Below are 20,188 nucleotides of genomic sequence, written 5' to 3'. Positions count from 1 at the left end.
CCCAAAACAAAGCCATGCAGGTACTTGCTTGTTCATATGAAAAGTAATCCTGGGCCCAAGATTAATATCAAATTCAGTGTTGCACCTCTACTAAAACCAAGGAGTTAAGTCTATCCCCAAATTTTGCATATGATTCCATACTTTTGGCTTCAGTAGGCCTGCAGGGAAAGCATTTGCTAAACAGCTTAACTCAATAGAAATGTACTTAAGCATGTCCTTAATTCATTTGCTTAAATGGAGCCAGGGCGCTTGAAGCTAATAGAAATCATTTTAATAATTTAAGCTCCACTTTTAAGTTTAATACATTGCACTCACATTTAAAATTGATCTACTCAGAAATAACAGTATTTGAGTTTAAAAGTGGAAGACTAGGAAATTATAACAGGCTGCCCAGGGCAGTGGTGGAGTCACCATCTCAGGAGGGATTTGAAAGCCAGGTGGTTGTGGCACTTGGGGACATGGGGCAGTGGTGGCTGGAAAGGTTGGATTCATTCATCTGAATTGTCTTTTCTGTCCTAAACAATCCTACAACTCTATGCTATGCTAAACCCCAGCTCTGGTGTTTTCAGGCTCACTTTTCTTCTCTGTGAAGACTCTGATCAGCCTTAACTCATTCTTGTTTTTAACTGCTTTGCAAGAGATTTCTTACCTTGGTACTAATGCAATTATCAGTATAGCAGAAAAGGAATATTTCCTATGAGAGAAAGACTGATAAAAAAGTTGTTTCTCTCATACTTTTTATATAAACACTTGCTTTTGTGCTTCTTTTTAAAGTACAAAGATTCTTTGCCGAAGCTGCCACTAAAAGACACTGTGCTGTCAGTGATTTTCCAGTGCTTGGCCTCAGTTTGTTGTACAGAGTTTTACCAGCTGGTGTTTCCTGAAATCTACATCATCAGGTCACCAGTTCATTAATTAAAATTGCACATGTAGCCATTAGTAATTTTCTGATAGAGACTCCTGGCCTTGCTTGTGCTCAGGGCCTTCTACGTGACACAGAGTGGGAAGGAGGCTGTCAGGATATGCTTCTGTCTCCATGGATTTCAGAACATTTTACAAATACAGGAGCTAGTCATGCTTTCTTTTTTTTTTTTTTCTCCTGCACCAAATCTCAAGACAACTTTCATGCCTTCAGTGAAGCTATAATATATTTGTATATTTGCCGTAAAAATATGGTTTTTCCCTTTTTAAATTAAATTCCCTGTTGTGGAGAAGAAAAACATTTGCCACTCTAATTTCCCTATTTGTTTTAAAATGAAGACCCAGTGGACAGGTTTTCCCAAAAAAATAATCCAAAACCCAACAATGGGGAAAAGCAATTTTCCATCCAAGGATTGATGTTTTCTGCTGGGTGATAGGATGCATTTTACAAGTGACAGAGACAAGTAGAATTTGCTATTTTAAAATATGAATGCTGAAGTTTTAGGAAGTGGATTTAGCAGAGCTAAAAACTTGTACCTACTGAGTTTCCCCTGGATTTACATAGTTCTACACTGCTGGATATTATAAAATTCCATGTCATGGTCACCAGAGTTTTTTATCCAGTGCAAATCTCACTGTAGCCAACTCTGGTTTTTATTCAAGCTTTCCATCCACAATATTGAGGCAACTGCTCATATTCCAATTCCAAGTTCATTGGAATATCAACTACGAGGCTCATGGCCACTGCATGCACTTGGATATTTACTAATAATTTAAGCATTTTAATTTGCAATTCTGGCTCTTTGTACCCTTGCTGGGCCCTGCTGATGTGTCCTGAGGGTTTCCAAATGCTGCATTCCCAGCTCTTCCTGGGGAGGTTGGATTCTGTCTCATGAGATGGCTGCTGCAGACTGCAGCACAGTAAATTAATTTTGGTTTGCTTAATTTAGATGCTCCATTCTAGTGAGATTCAAGGTAAAATCCTTGTGAGATGCTTTGTACCCTGAACATCTGCCAAAAGCAGTGGATACTGGAGTTCATTAGTAGTTCTCAGAAGGATTTAGTAACTTTGAGGATTTCTGCACAGTGTAATTTCTGCAGAGGAGAAATGTCTGTAGGAAGGATCTGTTTCCTAAAGAGCACTTCAAATTCCTTTTTCATTTTTGCCCTCCAATGCAGAGATTCCAGAGCTGTTACAATCCAAGCTATTGTCCAAGGATGTTTATGCTTCACACAATTCTTCCCTGTGTATATTCTCACCTCAGTGTCTGAAATTTAATTTAATTTAAAGGACAAGTGGGAACATGTGTTGATGTGGTGTAGGAATGGCAAAACAATTCCTTCCTGAGCTTGTTGATGGCATCTCTAATTCCACAACTGCAGCAAGGCAATGCATAAATCATCCCCCATAGCAAAGGAGATTGGCAAACTGGGAAATTTGTAACAAAACAAGGACCTTCTGACCAGATGTAGCCCAGAATTGTCAGAAAATCTTCTCTGGCCCAAACTTTAGTGTCCAGTGCATCAAAGCCCTTTCTTCTAAGGGCAGTAGATCTTCCTTTCTCTTGGGCTGAAGCAGTGAGGAACTCTCACAGATTTAATTTGCCCCATTTCCCTTTTTAGACTGCTCCTCAAGGGGAAGATTTGGGATGATCCACCTCTAAACCCTCACAAAGTTTTGCATCAGTTTTATTGAAGCAAATAAGCAGTACACGTGTGTTATAAAAAACCAGCCCAATTACACTGGATTGTTGAGCTGCTGGTTGTTCATAACCTGTCTTTTGTGAGCTGAGATCTTCCCTCTCCATGGATATCTGCTCTGCTATGCCATTCCAAAAGCTTCTATTAAGCTTTGTGCATACTCCAGTATTCATTTCCATGGATTTCTAATTACACTGGCATGAGCTCTGGCAGATATGTCCATATAATAATCAATAACTGTCTTTGCCACCCACCTACCACATGCATATACACTTAATATTAGAATCACCCACGGAATTAATGACTCTGTATGAGGCAGAAAAAAAAAAAAAAAAAAGTAACTATCTCCTGTAAAATAATCTCTTTCTTGGCATACACTGACATTGATTCACCCCAAGAGGAATATTCCTGCTGCAACTTCTATAAAATACAGAAATTGTTCAGTAATTGCAAGGGCTGAAAATTAACATCAGGTGGCTGTAATTGAAAACAGGATGCCATGGGAGAGGAGTGGACATTTGGGTACCTGTGCCCAACCACCATTACGTAAAGGAAATGTGTAGGGATTACTTTAATGCAGTCCTATTTTTGAGAGTTAGTGTGGTGGGTGGTATGGAAGCAACAACTCCAGGCAGCCCACAGTGTCTTTCTTTCATGCACTTCTTTTCTCTAGGGAATATTTCTGTTTGCAGAGTCCAGAGAACTGGCAACCGAGAGAAACCAAATTTTCTGTTGACTCGTGGGCTTTCCTTTTCAGTGCTGACTGTGCCTTTCTGAGGCACAAAACCTCAGAGCACACTCGTCTGCTGTGTCCTGGAGGTGACTTTGAGGTGTCTCTGTGGTAGTCTCCATCCCTGCTCTGTCAAAAGAATTGCCATTTTAATAGCAGGTTTATCCAAAATGAAATGTGATGTGGTCTTCTGTCTAGTAGGTAGAAACCACATCATATATTTAACTGAGGATTCTGTCTGGCAAACTTTCCAGTAGATAGTTACTGATTCTTCTGTAAACCTTTATGACATTGTGTCTTTAGGAAAAAAATAATCTAAATCTGGATGAGGCTCCTTCAGAAAAATACGAGATGGGAGAGGGGAGGTGACTGCAGTTTTTCTCTAACTTGTAAAAGGCTTTGGAATATTTAAATTTCTCTGTGCACTGTCCCATAGGCAGCCCTGCTGGTACTGAACATCTTTTTAAACTCTTCACTTTACACAGATTAGACTTGTATGTTTGTGGACATGAAACTCAGAGACCCTCCAAAGTACAATCTTTATTCAGGAAAATTTTCAGAAATGTATAGGACATCACCAACCTTTTTATAAAGCTGTAATAAATTCTTGTTTCTCTCTGGACAGTATTTTGACTCACTTCAATAAACTCTTTAAATACTCCACATCTGTCACCAGGACTTGGAAACTTGGCAGCACCCAAAGCATTGATGATTTAAGTCTACTGCATGTAATTAAAACATTGATAATTCCTGTCCATATTGGTGTCCCTGCTCTGGACATTCTTGTTCTAGTTGGCAATGTGGGAGTTGCATTATTGGTTTTCAGTGTCTAGTTAGAACCAAAATCTGATTAAACTTTCCCTTAAAATCTGATGGGTTTAACTTATTCATAGAAAGGAAATCAGGCACTTTGTTAATTAATACTGCTTTATAAACCAAGGAATATTTTACTGGGCTTAATTTAGTCATGAAACAAGTTAAAATGCAGTGCTCTTTTAGCATGCAAGGAACAGTGAAGTGTGTTCTCTCTTGCAGCAAGCACTGGAATTAATGTTCCATTTTGTACTATTTTTCGTTCTCCAGAAAGTTTAAAGTATCCAGGCAGATTAAACTGAGAAGGAAGCTGAGGAAATGTTAATTGTCCCATGTTTCTCTGAAACCTTAATTTTTTATTTTTTTTTACAATTTAAAACAAATTGTCATTACGAATTTCTGCTGATGGGTGCACAGAAGATTTAGGGATGCTTTGTAGGGATTAAAATGTTTTCCAAAATCAACTGATTTGATGAACCCATCCTCTATACCTGTCCAGTGATCTAAATAAAGGTTCCTTATCAGCAGGGTTGGCAAAGTCTTACTACTGGGATGATCTTTTCTTGTTTTTTTAGACCCAGACTTGAGAGTTTATGTTATATGGAGAGCTGTGGCAGAAATAATCCTAAAGTTTGCATTCAGATCAGAGCTTTTCTCTGAGAGCAGATTCCCTGCATTGGAGCTGGACCAGCCTTTGGTTTGGGTTTTGGAAATGAGCAGAGCACGCAATATTTATTTGTGAATGACGAGGCCACTGGCAGCTGTAATCCTGATCTGTGCCACCCTCCCTCAGTCTCTTGGAACCTCAGAAGCTCAAGGTCACCCACAGCATGTGGCAAAGTCAAGGATCAATCCAGTCTGACTCTGCTCTTGAGAGCTTTCCCTCAGTGCAGCCACGAGCAGCTCCACTGGTGACAACAACCGCGGCCGTTTGTCGTCCTCCGAGCCATCGCTCCCCTGGGAGGGCCCTTAAACTCCTACAGCACTCACAAAATCTTAATGGGTTTTGCCAAATGAATTAAGAGCCCTTACAGCTTCCATGCTGTGCGCCGTGGATTTTGAAAAACTTGTGTCAGTAGAGCAGTAAATCTCTGGGAAGCCAGGGGAGGCAGCGAGGGGAAGAGCACGGATGGGGAGCAGGGCTGTCACGTCTGCCTAAGTCAAAATTGCAAGAAACCATTTTGGTGGGCAATTGTATAAATCAGTGATAAATAATTGAATGAACATGAACGATTTGGGAATCTTTTCCAGCTGCTAAAGGCCCAAAGTGAGTCCAATAGAGTTTTTTCCTTGTGTTTCTGAAGCTGTGTTACTCTAATGATTGTTAAAATTTATATGATTTTCTGCTTTAATTCCCCATTGGAGTAAAAAAGGGCTGGACCTATCACATTCCTGGACACTGAGTATTCCCTGTGGGAGATATTAATGTTGATGACTCTTTTTTTCTTTCATTGCCTTTCTTAAACCAGCAGGCTGAAGGATGGCACCTCTTACATTTTGTAGTGTGACAACAGATGTGTTTCTGCTGAAATGTGCAACTCAGATTTTTTTTTCCAGACCCTGGCTTAAAGATGTCATTGCACAAGCCTTTTCATTAAAAACCTGCTTTTTCAAGGCTCTGTAATCTTTCTCATAAAAGCTGGATCAAGACTGGGACTGAGCATCTGGAAGGTCAAGTTAGTGGTGGATATTTGTTCCTTATTTTTCTTGGGTTTTGTTTTGTTTTGTTTCTGTGAATGAAAAATGTTGAAAGTGAGAAAAGAAAGAACAAGCAAAGGTGTCTTGAACTTCTTAGTTCTCTGGTTCAATTTGGGCTGAGCCAGATTTGTTTTCTTCCAGGTCCACCTGCTGACACGTTAGTGGGATTTAGATGCAGCTTGTAGGATCCTGTCAATAGGGTTTAATCAATAGGAAGATGAAGAAAAAGCCTTTACTATCTGTGGGCAGGGAAAACTGTGATTTCTGCAAGAGTTTCTACAACTGGTGCTCTCTATCTTGGTACATTATAGTTTTGTAATTCTTTTACTTTCTCCTTTGTATAGAAAATTCTAAATCAAAGTTCATCTTAAAGGGATGCTAAATCTAATGCAGATTATTATAATCATAAAATCAAATTGATTCCAACACAGCCTTTCCTGGCACTGGAGCAAGCTCTATTTACCAGAGTCAATTCTTAGCAAGTTCCATTTACCTGACTCGTGTTCAATCAATAAACTTGTCTCTTGTCAAAATGTGCATCATGTCAAGGTCCCACTCAATGCACCTTCAGCCCAAGAGTCTGAAATGCTATCCCAACCCAGCAAAATGCTTGTTTTATCTGTCCCTAGTCAAGAATTGACATGTTTTTCTTTTCCTCAGATGTTAAAACCAAGAAGCTTATCAGCCTCTAGGCAGACCTGTGCGAATCTTTTGTACCAGGGGAGAGTTTTGAATCCTGTCCAGCACCTTTGACAAATGCTGAATTGCTGCAAAGCACCTTCCAGCTGGAAGAGAACTTCATTATCTGGTGTTATTTGCCTCATGCTGCCTACAAGTCCTGTGTCAAATCTGCAGGGCTGACCTATCCACATAGTGCTGCAAGACTGGGCTAAATGACCTAATCTATCACTTCTCTCCCTCTGACTTGTTGCATACACCTACATTCATCAGGAAACCTCAGCTAATCATCCCCATCAGGATGGGAGTGGGAGCTGGACATGGGAATTCTTACTCAGAGCCACATTCCTCTGGAACTCGCTGCTCCTGGAACTCTACCTGACCTTTAGCTCCAAAAATGTTTCAGGATAAGTTATTGCCCCAGCCCAGTATCCCCTCCTTCCTGCATAGCAGAAGGTGAAATAAACAGTCAGAGGAAACCTGTGTTCATTTGGCTTCCTATCCATTGCAGCAAAAGAAGTTAGGAGAATTCTGTTTTGCATTCTACTGTGATTAAGCTGGATAAAATTTTAGCTTGTGTTTTGCACTCTCTGGAGACCATTGGGCCTGCAATTTCTATTACTCCAGATCTGCCTGCCTGCCCCTCTGCTTGTGGAATATTATCTACTTTTTCTGCCATCTCTTCCTACTTAGTACACTGAATGAGAGCACTAATTAGACTCTGGTGCCAATTTACTGATGCACCATCTTCTGCTCACCCCCTGAGAGAGGGATTAGCTAAACACGACAGCTCTTCGTCTGAGTTACTGGCATATGATATTTGTTGTAATTCTGTCATGAATGATATCTGCAGAACATGCAATTATAGCCTTCTCTCCATATTGAAATCTACAGAGGATTCTTTCATTTCCCTTGAAGGACAATCATACCCTGTGCAACTCTTTTCATAGTTTTATTGCTACAGGAAGTTTCTAGACCTTTTTTTTTTTTTTTTTTAATGGTGGGTGGGAGAGAAACATTGACTTTTAAAGCCCTGTATAGTTTTTCTTCCTCTACAGAAACACATTGTCTTTCCAGCCATGGCTATAGAGAAATTTGTTATGGTGAGATAAGCTGCACATGCAGTTCACTGTAACAAAATTTAAAGTAATGAAGTAAGGGAGTATATTTACAGTTTTAACAGGGGCCCACCACAGAATACAGAGTAACATGGGAACCTGAGTGGATTGTGAATAACTCCTTTTATTTATCTGCATAACGTTCAGCAGCAGCACACATAGAATGAGTTTGAAGGCATGAAAGCTGTTCTGATATAGAACAATGCAAAAGCAGGCCCGAATTTCAAATATTATGAAACTCTGTGCATGATAAGGGCAAGATCAGAATGCTGCAAAATGGAGCACACAGTCAGTTCTTGTACTGCAATAACCCTGCAGACCCCAGCCAGAGACACGGATGTTGTAATTCTGACCACACTGGCCAACGCCAAAAAGAGCATCTCAGGCCCAGCAGGATCTGCTACAAGACATGGCAGTGATAAAAGAGGTGTGAGCAGACTGGCTATCACAGAGGTCTTGGCAATGACAAGTGATTCTCAAGGCCAACTGCAGTTCACTGATTTCCATCAGGAGAAGCTCGTTACATGCTAAATCAGCCCGTGGGTATTTTGTTCCTGGTTTATATTTGGCTCTGCACAGACCAGACCAAGGCTGATGAACCTGCCTTGTTTATCATTATGGAGCTCCTGTGGAAAGGTTTTAAAAACCTCTCTTCCTCTGCTGCCTTCTGAAGTTCACTCATATAAAACAAATCCTCTAATCTTAGTGACTTCATGTTGATGAAATTTGAGCCCTGACAGAAGTGCAGTTCACCCATTTAGTGTTTTGTAGAAAGGCACCAAAGCAAGTCCACCTTCCTCGTTTAGGGATTTTGTTCTGAAGCTGCTTTTTAATATTCATTCTCATACAAGAATTCAGCAAACTGCCTGGTGTACCCAGGTAAGGGCACAGACAAACAGGGAAATAAAGGCCATACTGGTAATAGTTAAATAACTGGGATGTTCTGGTAATAAATACATTTTTGGTCCAAAATAGGAATCACATGGATTGGCTTGATTTGACCCCAAGCAAAGTCAATTAATCAAAACTCACACACACAAAAAAATTAATCTGAGTGCAGGAACAGCAGGGATTAATACATTTTCCTAGCAGTTGAAGAGAATTGTAATAGAACCAGAGGTTTCTAGGATCTTGCTATGGAATTTTTGTCTTTGAATCTGCAGCACTGGAAGGTTTGTGTTCCCCACACAGTGATAAATTCTCTTTTACAAACTGGACTGAGGAGGAGGAGGAGGAGGAGGAGGGAGGGAACTGGGTGGAATCAATTACAAACCATATCAGACATTTAAGTTTAAACACAAGACCTTGCAAAGGCTTGCATGAAATCTTACTAGCAATATAAACAGGACTGGTGCCAAACTAAGCACCAGAAGTATTCAATAATAAAATACAGCTGTCTCCATTGGCACCTACCCATGAAAGTTTGTCATTTTTACTGTTAGAAATGCTGACAAAGAGAAATCTAAAAAATGAAAACATTTTTTTTCAGAAGAGGGAGGTTTTCATGAACTGCAACCTAAATATTCATTTAACACTGGAACATTCCATAAAAATAATTTATAACATAATTTCTTCTTAGAAACGCATTTTGACAAGAGTTCTGTTCAAAGACTTTGGTCGAGCTTGGCAATGGTGGTAGCTTTGCTTTCAAATCCATAACTCTTAATTATTAAAAGACTCTCCATCCACTTCTCTTGGATTCTTGGGGAGGCACATCAAAGCAGGGGCCCCTCTTTGCTTTGGCTCAGTGCACACCATGTCAGCTGAGGAGGAAACGAGCCCAACCCAGAGCTCTGTGAACCTGAGACACAAACTCAGTCCCAGGAAACTTGCCTGGGTCAGAAATACGTCTGAGAGGGAGGCTGTGCCCAACTGGACCCTACATGGAGGCTGCTGCAGCACCTCTGACTTGCTCCAACTGTGTTCTCAAAGTTTTCCTCTTTCCAGTGGGTGACCACCCATTTATCCTGAAAGGTCTTCCACAAACCTTCTCCCCCACCTGCAGGTCTAATGGCTCTGAGCAGTCAGAAGGAAATTTAATGCTCACACCTCAGAATTCTCTAGTTTCCCCTATGACTAAAATCCCGTGTTTTTAAGGCATAATGATAATAATAATGGGTATTCTGAACTTGTAGCGACAATTAAGTGATGTATTTTCTTGCTCTTCAGATGACCTACTCTGAACTGTAGCATGCATTATTTTTCTCTGTACCAAGACTGAGGTCTTTAAACTAAGAGACTATTAAGTCCGTAGAATTCCAGACTAATGCATAGGAAAAAAACCCAGTAAAACGCTCCTCTTGTTAAAATTACAGTTACTGTACTGTTCTGCTTAAAATACTGCAGCCATAAAATTCAGATTGAAAATTATATGAGCACTCTCAAAGCAACTGCCATCAACAGTTCTCCTTGTCAGTCCTGTACAGTTTAAGTACTGATTAAACTCTACAAAGATGGTCAAAAATGACATTTCAACATTGTAGAGCTGGCTGGGCTCTGGGAGTGCTTTGAGCTTGCAGGTTATGCACAGGCCAGCAATTATTAATGTTTAACTGAATGACATTGAAAGTAATGAGAAGACACTGTAACTCTAAAGGAGTAATTTCTTTAAAGGCTAAGAGTGACTGTTATCATTTTTTAAAATTCTATATTTATTCCAGCTTAGTCCTTAACTGCGAGCCATGCCATGTAGTAATAATGGAACTGCTCAGACAGCAATTTACCAATGTGCTTGAGGCCCTGTCAAACCATGTGGAGTGATGCCATAATCAAATTCATAATGTCTTATCTTTTTCAGATAAAGTAATCATCAAAGGAGTACTGGCATGAACAGAGAGAAAATCCAGGGCTCAGACATGCTCTAATGTAGTGAGCTGTGACACAAATTGGGCTGTCCCTGTTTTGCCTTTCTTCTCCCTCCGTGTTTCCCATTGGTCTGCCAAGGAAATGCTTCTGGCTTTGTTTTGTGCCATCATCTGAGACAAAGGATGTTTAGAAATGAAAAAGAAAAACAAAACCAAACCAAACCAAACCAAACCAAACCAAAAAAGAAAAAAAAAAAAAAAAAAAAAAAAAAAAAAAAAAAGGAAGGGTTAAAATTTCAGAGTGAAATGTTAGTGTTGTATCCCCCCCCCCACTTTTTCTTTTTTTCACAGTTATTGGCTGGCATTTTAGAGAGCAAATCCACAGACTTGAGATTTTCAGGTAAATCAATAAAATATTGTTTTAAAAAATGGAGTTAAGTGCATTATCTGTCCATTACTCCATTATGGTTTGCCCTCAATCATGGAAGTGAGACCAAGGTTCCCAAAAGGCAAATCACATTTGTAGTTAACCTAAACCCACTTTCCCATGTCAGGGAACTATTTAAGGTCTCTTTTCTCCTTGCTAATTAAGCACGTACCTATCACTAAGCACATTAGCAATACTGCTGGAGTCAATGGAATGGTGAAACACAACTGCTTATATATATAATATCCATAAGGAAAATAAGAAAAGAAGTCACTGATCAAGGGCAACAAGAATTAAAATACAAATCTTTTCAGTTATGCAATAAACCACAGAGGGAATGAAGAGAAAAATATCTGAATTTTTGTTTTAGAGGCATCTGGTTTGAAAGGTAGTGAAGCAATTAAAATGGTTTTTTGTCTTTGTGGGTTTTTTTCCTTTTCAAATTTGTTTCCCTGACATTTGACCCAGGCCAACTTGAACATCCTTTTTGTGCACTTGCTTGAAGTTGTTTCTGGTTTAAATATTTGCTCAGGTCTTGATGCTGTGCTGAATTCTCCACTGATATGCATGAGGCCCAGACTCTGGCACAGCCTCTCACATCTTCTGGGGCATTTTATGCACTGCAAGGCAATTAAACCCCAGTTCTCCAAGGAGCTGAGGAGCCCCAGGGACTGCAGGAGAGGGGCACTGGGTGCTCACTGGTCTGGGTGTAGCTGCAGGGATGTGTCCTTGTCAGTAGGTTAATTTTTTTTGGATAATTAGGAAATATCTGTTTTCCACTAATGTACAGAAAGAATTAAACCATACACTGTTTACATTCCCAAGCGCTTCTCCACCTGTAATGAGGAAAGTATATATGAACAAAATATTTTCAGCTTTCCTTTCAAACACTGTTTGATTTTGTGTAGTCACTCCTATTTTGTTTCCTAAAATGAACAATCCTCCTTCAAAAGTTACAAAAAAGTTGGATAATTAAAGGGCCCAAGTGTAGATTTTTTAAAAAAATGTTATCTTCAATCTATATTAAGATATGTAGAGCCCACAATTGTACTATTCTGATGGGGAAAAAACACACAAAAAATCAGTATGAAAGTGTACTGCGACACTACAGAATACTAATCACTCCTACACAGAGAGTGCCTTCATTTTATCTGCTTTTGCAGAAGGTTTTTATAAAGTCACATTTTAGAATAACTAAAACCCAGTACAACTGAAGGAGACAAAGCTTTGCACTTGAACAAAGAAATGTTTTCTCAAAAAATAACAATGACAATCTGGTTTGTGCTTTTATAGCTGTGCATATTGTAGATGATGGATAGATGGTTACACAAGGAGAATATATAGTGAGCTGATTATGTTCTCCATTAAAAAAAAAATACCAGGCAACTAAGCTTCAATGCAAATTCATGTGATGTGTCTGCTGGCAGATTTGGCTGATCGTGGGTATTAGGCTCAGTCCTGCTCGAAATGGTGCCAAACATCATTTATAATTCACCAAAGACAGAACAATCCCTCCTGGATTCTGGCTGGAAAAGTTTAAGAAGCAGCTTCTCCCTTTCTTGTGACCTTGGACATATCAAGACGTGCAGGTCCAGTTCCCATCACCACAACTGGACTGAAATGGACTTGAAGATTCCAAAGAAATAGTCCCTGAAACCTGGATAATCCATTTGACTTGAATTCAGTATGAATCCTTCAGCAGAGAATCCTTCCAGCACAAGGATTTTTTTGGAGCACTTTTGTCATTTTGCTGTAAGACTTTACAGGACGCAAGTTCTGATCCACCCCTCAGATTCCTTGGCACTACTGAGTGCCAGAGTTACTTGAGCACTGATCATTGGAGAACGTGCTCTGGTTTCCTGCAGAGGGCAATTTGCCTCTGCCTGAGTTTATGAGAGAAGTACTACAGTGAGAGGAACAATAAGAGGTTTAAAAAAAATTTTAGTTCATAAAATTAAAAAAAACCCAAGCCTGTTTTGAATTATTTTGATGAGTTTAATCATTTGCCCCTGTATCACATCAATGCTTTAATTGAAGGTTTTCCTTGTCAATAGCTCCTTTGATATTGTGGATGATAAAACCATCAAAAGGCTTTAGAGGGATTTTTTGACTTCTTGCTGTTGCTGTTGCTCATGCTGATGATAGAATTTGGGCGTCAGATAAATAAATCTTGATTACGGTGGTGGATTGACTGTTTCACAGGAGGAGCTGTGGCCAACCTGTCTCCATCTCAGCCAGCTCATGTTTGCAGCAGGATAACCACATTTTTACTGCATTGTGCTTTGTGGAACCAGTGTCCTGCTCCACTGCCAACTCCTGCCTTTCACCGCTCCATCACTCACTGGGTTCTTTTCTTCGCTGCATCCTCAGGGTGTATTTTTGTAGCACGGTTCACTACAGCTTTTCCTTCCTTTTGCTTTAGCCAGTAACACCCATCGCATGGAAAGAAATAACTTATCTTCATAGAATTGTGAAGTGCTGTTCATACATCCTAAGTAACGACTTCACATATTCCACAGTACCAGCTGCTAAATTCATAAGACAGAATCCTTAGTTTTTTGGGAAGTCCAAGCACACTCTGTCAAGTAAATGACCCTGAGGTAGAAGAGTCCAGGTCACTAATTCCCATCTATTAAGTGGAGATCCTGCTATCTATGCACAAGCTGAATTCTCCCAATTGTGATGTTTAAGGAACTTAAACAGTTACGCCAGAAAAATATGGTGGAACAATAAGTGACCTACACATATTTGTCCAAGTAGCAAGGATTGTTTTCCTTGGACATGTTACTAAAAACATAGTCCACAGAGCACTGAAAAAGAAAGAGATTTGTGCTTGGCTTTGAAAAGTTCTGTCTCAGCACAGTGAGGCACAGCCGACCTCAGTGCGTCGTGTTTACCAGCAGAATTTAAACAACCAGGATAAATCATTGTCAGTGATAGCAACAGGAAGTTAATCCAACAACCTTGAGAACATCATTGCAATCTCTTTCACACATTTTCTCTTTTCAATGTCTAAGTGAAATCTTATTTCTTATAGTCTTTGGGGCTACAGAAAGCAAAACTATCAAAGACACCTACACATCTTTGCCTTGAGCAACAAATAAAAAGCAGACACAACAGAAGAGAAAGCAGATGGCCTTGCAAGTGCCCTGGAGAAGATCCTCCAGGTCGCACACAGTAGGTGGTGAAGAGAATCCATTCTGCAATGTCTCTTGTAGACATTGTCTTCCTTGTGCTTAACAGATGCTGTGTGATCCCGTTTGAGTCTGATTCCCAATCTGAAAACTGCTTCATTTATAAAACGTGAAGGCTCAGTGTAAGACATCAACAAGCAGAAGTTCTCCATCTGATCTATATTCCTTTCATTGTCAATGGAGAGAAATTGAATGCTCTGACCTATTTTAGATGCCTACCATCAAACAGAGTTGCATCACCCAAGGTTCTTACCACTGCTGTTAAAGGAAGTTGTGATGACTCGCTCAGACAGGGATTTCAACACTGTCAGTGTCTCAGACTAGGTGAGACAAGTCCTGCCCACAGCTATGTGGGTATTGCCTTAATGAATCACAACCACAGAGAATTCTCCAGTATTTTTAGAGATGGTAGAAATCCGATGGTTTTGGTTTCCTGGCAGTACTTGAATGGGAAATGAATGAAATTAAATTCTGTGGTATTTTGAAATTGTTTTTTCAAATTTTCACTGGCATGAAATTTTTTAAGCTTTCATTTCTTTGGAGAGTGTAATTTTGATGTTCTACTTTGAGCTTTTTGAAAAGTGCCTTTTAAACCAATATTTCAAGCTTTAGAAACAAAAACTGACCTCAGACAGAAAAGGGGACTGTTTCCTGTAGAGATTTGTAATGATCCTTTTTGAACTCTGAAGTTTTATTCAAGATGAAACAGTCATTAAAAATTAATGTGTCATTGCTGCTGGATTCTTCCTCTTCACAGAAAAGAGGTTGGACATGAAAAATTTTCCCACTTTGAGTATCTTGTTTCTGGATAGGATGGTGTGTGGGAGAAAGGTGCAAGTAATCAATGTCTGGAACAGATGTTCCTTACAGATGTTGATCCTGACTAATGTTTGTGTTACCCATAGAGCTGGTTCTCTGTTACACTGCTTAGGCTCTTAACCCCTTGACTCCTTCAGTCAGAGTATGCCACAAGTTAATTATAGAATATGTCAGAGTGATAATGCAGATCCTGGGTTTGGATTTTTGATTTTTATCTTATCTTCTTCCTGAGGCTCAGAACTACCAGTAAAATCAGACTGAGACTTAGGTAGGTTTCTGACACACTGTGCCCCAAAACTTCATTTGTGCTCAGGCTTAAAGAGCTGTTACTTCTCTCTTTCTCTGTTTCAAACATCTACCAGAGGAGGCACTGAGCCAAATATTTATAACCAATTTTTATTTAACTGACATTCTTTGGGAAAAAAACAAAAGTTAACTCTGTTGAGATTGCTCATTAATTAAAATAAATATCAGTTAGTTAGAATCAATTGAGATGCACTTTGAAAGTGCTCCCACTGCTCTACTGCTCCAGCAGAACCCAAATTCTGAGCCACTTGTGTTGCTTCCTTTGGCCAGGCTACACCCAAACAACTTCATCCAACTCCTGAAGAATTTTACAGCTGTCATGTCTCTTCTTCTCCTTCAGTAAATAGCCAGCCAAAGGGACATAAAACTCCTCGTCCAACATTAAACATGTAGAACACTTTCCTTATAGGTCTGGACAAGTGGGACAACTTGTAAATTAAAGAAAGACTACACCAGCTGGCTGATGGCCAGAATTGGTCCCTGGGGAGGACTTTAGGAGTGGTAACTAACCATAAGTACCCACAGCCTGGCAGTGTTTAATGGAATGTTGGCAGACACGCTGTATAGTACTAATAAATTATTAATGAGAATTAATTAATAATAGTTTGCATTCGTGTGGCACATTCCTTGCTGCAATTTACTTCTCATCCGGCTAAACAGGGATATGAGGAACAGTTTATCTTCTGGTGATCCACCTTTGTTTAAGCTGCTTTTGCATCTTCCATCTCACCCTCTCTACATTCCGTCAGGATTTCCTCATGCACATGGATTGTGGTTCTCCCATGGGCTCCTCTGTGTTCTCTGGCAGTGTCCACAGCCTTCTGGAGGTGCCACACTGACTGCAGGGCTTGAGATGAGGCCTTTCCAATAACCACTATATCTTAGGGACTGCCTCCTGTGTCCCAGAAATGATTCCACTTTTCAAAACTTCATGTTTTCTTGTTGGTTATTACTCAGCTGGTGCTCTCTGGGAACACCTGGGTACTTGTTTGGTCCCCTGCTGAATCTTCTACCTGTGTTTGTGCTCCTGTGTAGAGCCTTCCACCTCTCTTTATTGAATGTTTGTTTGTTCCACTTCACCAGTTTGTCAAAATCCTTTTACATTCTCATGTCTTTGCAGCATTTTTTTGGTGCATTCTCATCACCAAAATCAATGATGAAAACATTGACTTAGTGCCAGATGAACAATTGCACCGCACTTATTGTTCCACTGATCATCACTATCTACAGAAGATTTTATGACCAGTTATAAATTAATTTTATAGGTCTTGACTATGTTTTCCTCATTTATTTCTGAGATACCATATGAAATATTGAAGTTATTAAAATAAATAAATATGGAATTGGCACCTTTTTCCCTATCTGGAGCAGAGCTGGTCCATCAAGAAGATGTGGGCCAACTCTAAAGTAAGGATGAGGATTCAGAGAAGGGAGGAAAATAGTTGGAGCTCCTTCTTTGATGCTGACAAATCCCTGGATGATGTTAAATTTCACTCTCATCTTCTTTTTTTCATTTATATGCTTATAAAAGCATATTTGGTATTTTATTGTAATATTTGTCTGGTGATACAAGATGTTTGACCTCCTATTTTCTGGCTCTCCTCACCCTCCCACCCCACATTTAAAGACTAAATGTTGGGATCAACCTTTCCCAAACATCTGTAACTTGATCTACTCTCCACAGAGGGCAATGTGTCCATGATCCCCACGAAGAGTTCTCAGATTCCTTTTGCCAGCTCATAACACACCCCAATATAAAATAAATCAGACACAATGCATAGGAAATATTTGACTGATCTTGAACTTGCTGGAGCTGCAGAATCTCAACATTCAGTGCCTTGTCCCAGCTCATCTCCTGATTGATCTAATCCATCTCTAGATCTCCAGCTCGTAATTTTGTTTGGCTGATGTGCTTTCAGGAAAAATATTTAGGATCCTTTCTTAAGTTTTCATAAAGCTTCATAAATAAAAAATTATGGCTGTACCCCAGCCAAGACCAAGTCCCAGATCCGTGTGTGAATTGAACCCTCTGCTGGTGAATGATCTTTAGCAAATATTTTAGCCCATTGCAAATACAGAATAAATTTACCTAAACATTCACTAAAGAAGCTCAAATTACCTGATTTATCTCATGCTTTTGATGGGCTAAAAGGTGCACCTGAACTTCTAAAATAATTGCAATTCACAACGATTTATTAAGATGCAAGTACCCATTTGTGGGCCTGACCATACCATTTATGAACGCAAAAGTAATCTATTAAAAATCAACATGATGTTTATAAATTCAGGCAAAACTTCTCTTTCTTTTATGAATAAAAAACTAGAGAAAAACTGATGTGAGTTCAAACAAAAGTGATCTTTTCTGGGAAACACTAAAGTTCTACTTGATCAATGGGAAATATTTTATTTGACCTGAATTGAAATTTTGAGGTTTTTAGCTTGTCTTAAGGAGGTCCACTTTTAAACATTACCTGAGCTTTTACATGAAAAATGCCAATTTGAAAAAAAAAATTCAATTGGGAAAATGTCAAAATGAAAACTTTTTGGCATTTCTGAAACAAACATTTTAGATAAAAAATGACAACATGAAATGTTTTGACACTTTGAAAAATGTCTCCCATTTTCAATCTGAAACTTCACCAAATTAAAATTGAATTTACTGTTTGTCTAGAAAATAAGAATTGCTTGCGTTAGTAGTTTTCCCTGGATAAGCAGCTAATCTTCCTGCCAGGTTAGCAATGAGACATCAGCCAAGGAACTGTACAAGCAGGTTGTAAAGCAGTTCTTGCTTTATTGCAGCTCAGATTTGGACTTTTTAGTGATTATCTATCTATCTATCTATCTATCTATCTATCTATCCATCCATCCATCCATCCATCCATACATCCCTCCATCCATCCATCCATCCATCCATCCATCCATCCATCCATCCACCTATTTATATATCTATCTTCACTTTTGCACACCATGTCCAGCTTTCAACTTAGCAGTTTGATGGGCACAAAGAAGTAAAGGAGGGAGAAATTATTACTGTTTAACAAGTGAGCAATTTCCCATTGCATTAAAATTATATTTTTATTTAAAAAGCTGCCTAGTGGCAGATTTATGGAAGTTCATTGCAGAAAAAAATGGTTCACCCATTAAACAGAAGTCAGTCCATAACCCTGAATGAGTTTTAGAGTTTGCCATGGCTAAATTCTTAAATTAAAACAACCCCTTCCAGACTAAAACCCCAACATTCCAAAATAAGATCGGAATCTGCACTGAAGCAGCACCATGGAGTAGTTGGTGCTTTCACTGCATTTTTGGGAGGGGTTTAGGTGGGCACAGGCTGGGTTCTACTCCAAGGTCCCTTCTGCTGCAGGCTGGAAGGAATTGGAGGAGCACTGTAAGAGCTGGAGAGGGGAAAGGAGAAGGGTTCTGGTGGCAGTGGGTGGAAGACTCTGGAGATGCACTAAGGCAAGTGGAGGGGCTGAGCATCTCTCATTTCTGTTCTCTCTGCTGTGCTTTAACTTAGAGAAGCCTTTCAGTGTCAAGAAGAGTCAGAGCAGGCTTAATATTGGCACTTCCATTTCACAATGGAGATGGTTTTACATCTTTTAACTCTGGCTTCTTGCCCTCTTTGGAGTTAAGGGTCTATGGGCTCCTTCTTTGACTTTTAGGGGATTTCTTAATCCTCCTGGCTCTCGTTTAAATCGTGCAGGGCTTTCATGTTTCTTATTAGCTAATGTGAGGAAATTAAGTAATGTGAAGTTATTAAAAATTACCCAGAATTTAGGTGAATGGGAAAAAAGTGTGTCCACTGCAGTAACTCCTGTCCATCACCTGGGCTGTGTGGATCCCTGCCAGCCAGGGTTCAGCCCACTGTGCTGCCATGTGTAAATTACCTCCCTAAATGCAGCAAGCTCACAGAGCTGCTCCATGCTGAGTCCTAAATTGACACCAAAAGGGAAACTTCCATCCAGACTGGAAATATAAGGAAATTGAGCAGACTTACCAGTAGCACAAAAAGTTCTGAAACCACAACGGTTATTAAATAAAGCCAATTTTTTTTTTTCTGCAGACGTTAAGTCAGAGTTTAAAAATACAAACATCTAGATAATTAGAGGAACTTCAAATCTGTCTTCATAGTGTTTCAGCAGGATGACATTGTCAGCTATTCTATTTTGTATTGATTTCCACAAAGCTCAGTTATTCCCAGCCTTCCATTTCAAATGCAGCACCTTGTTTTCCTGTATCTTGAAGCAAAGAAATTAGATAAAAACTATTGATTAGCAAGGCACAGAGGGGAGTGATGTCTGTAACCTTCCTTTGTCTTGCAGCTCTGCAGCTGAGGCAGCAGTAATAGGATTCTGTGCGAGTGCGACTGTGATGAGGTCACACTGCTGAGAAGGGAATGAAAACACTGCAGTCAGCGAGATCTCTTGCTTCCCTGATAGTTTTTGATATTGTTTGTCAAATTGCGATTTGAAGGTTATTTCTCTGGAGGCTAAAGTTGCCTTCCCTCTCTTACGCACTTGGCTGGGCTTTTAAAAAATCATGCATTCATATAAACAGCTCCTTCTCTGCTCAAAGTTTCTGCCTCTTATTTGGAGCCAAAATAAGGAGCAAGAAGAGTTTCTCCTGAATTTTTCCATCATTGTGAGATTAGAGAAGTTATTTGTTAAAATAAGTTGGATTTGTTTGGCCTCTCTACCTCTCCTTCCTCCCTTCTTTTTCACGAGGGTGCCGCAGTCCTCTTCAGTCCAAAACAGGTTCAATAAACACTTTCAAGACACATGAGCCGTGAAGGTTTATGCTGATTTAATACACAATGGTGTAGCATTTATTGGTATCATTACTCAAGAAAGAGATGAGGAATTTCCTCATTTGCTTTGGGAAACAGGCATTTTGTGACCTACCTTGGGCAACTGCAGAACTGAACAGAAAGTTCAGAATAATGATTAATTCTTTCCCATTCTGAGTGGGCTTTACCACTG

This window comes from Zosterops lateralis (assembly GCF_965231275.1).
Source record: "Zosterops lateralis genome assembly, chromosome: 16".
NCBI classification, from domain to species: domain Eukaryota; kingdom Metazoa; phylum Chordata; class Aves; order Passeriformes; family Zosteropidae; genus Zosterops; species Zosterops lateralis.
This window is presented reverse-complemented; position numbering follows the sequence as displayed.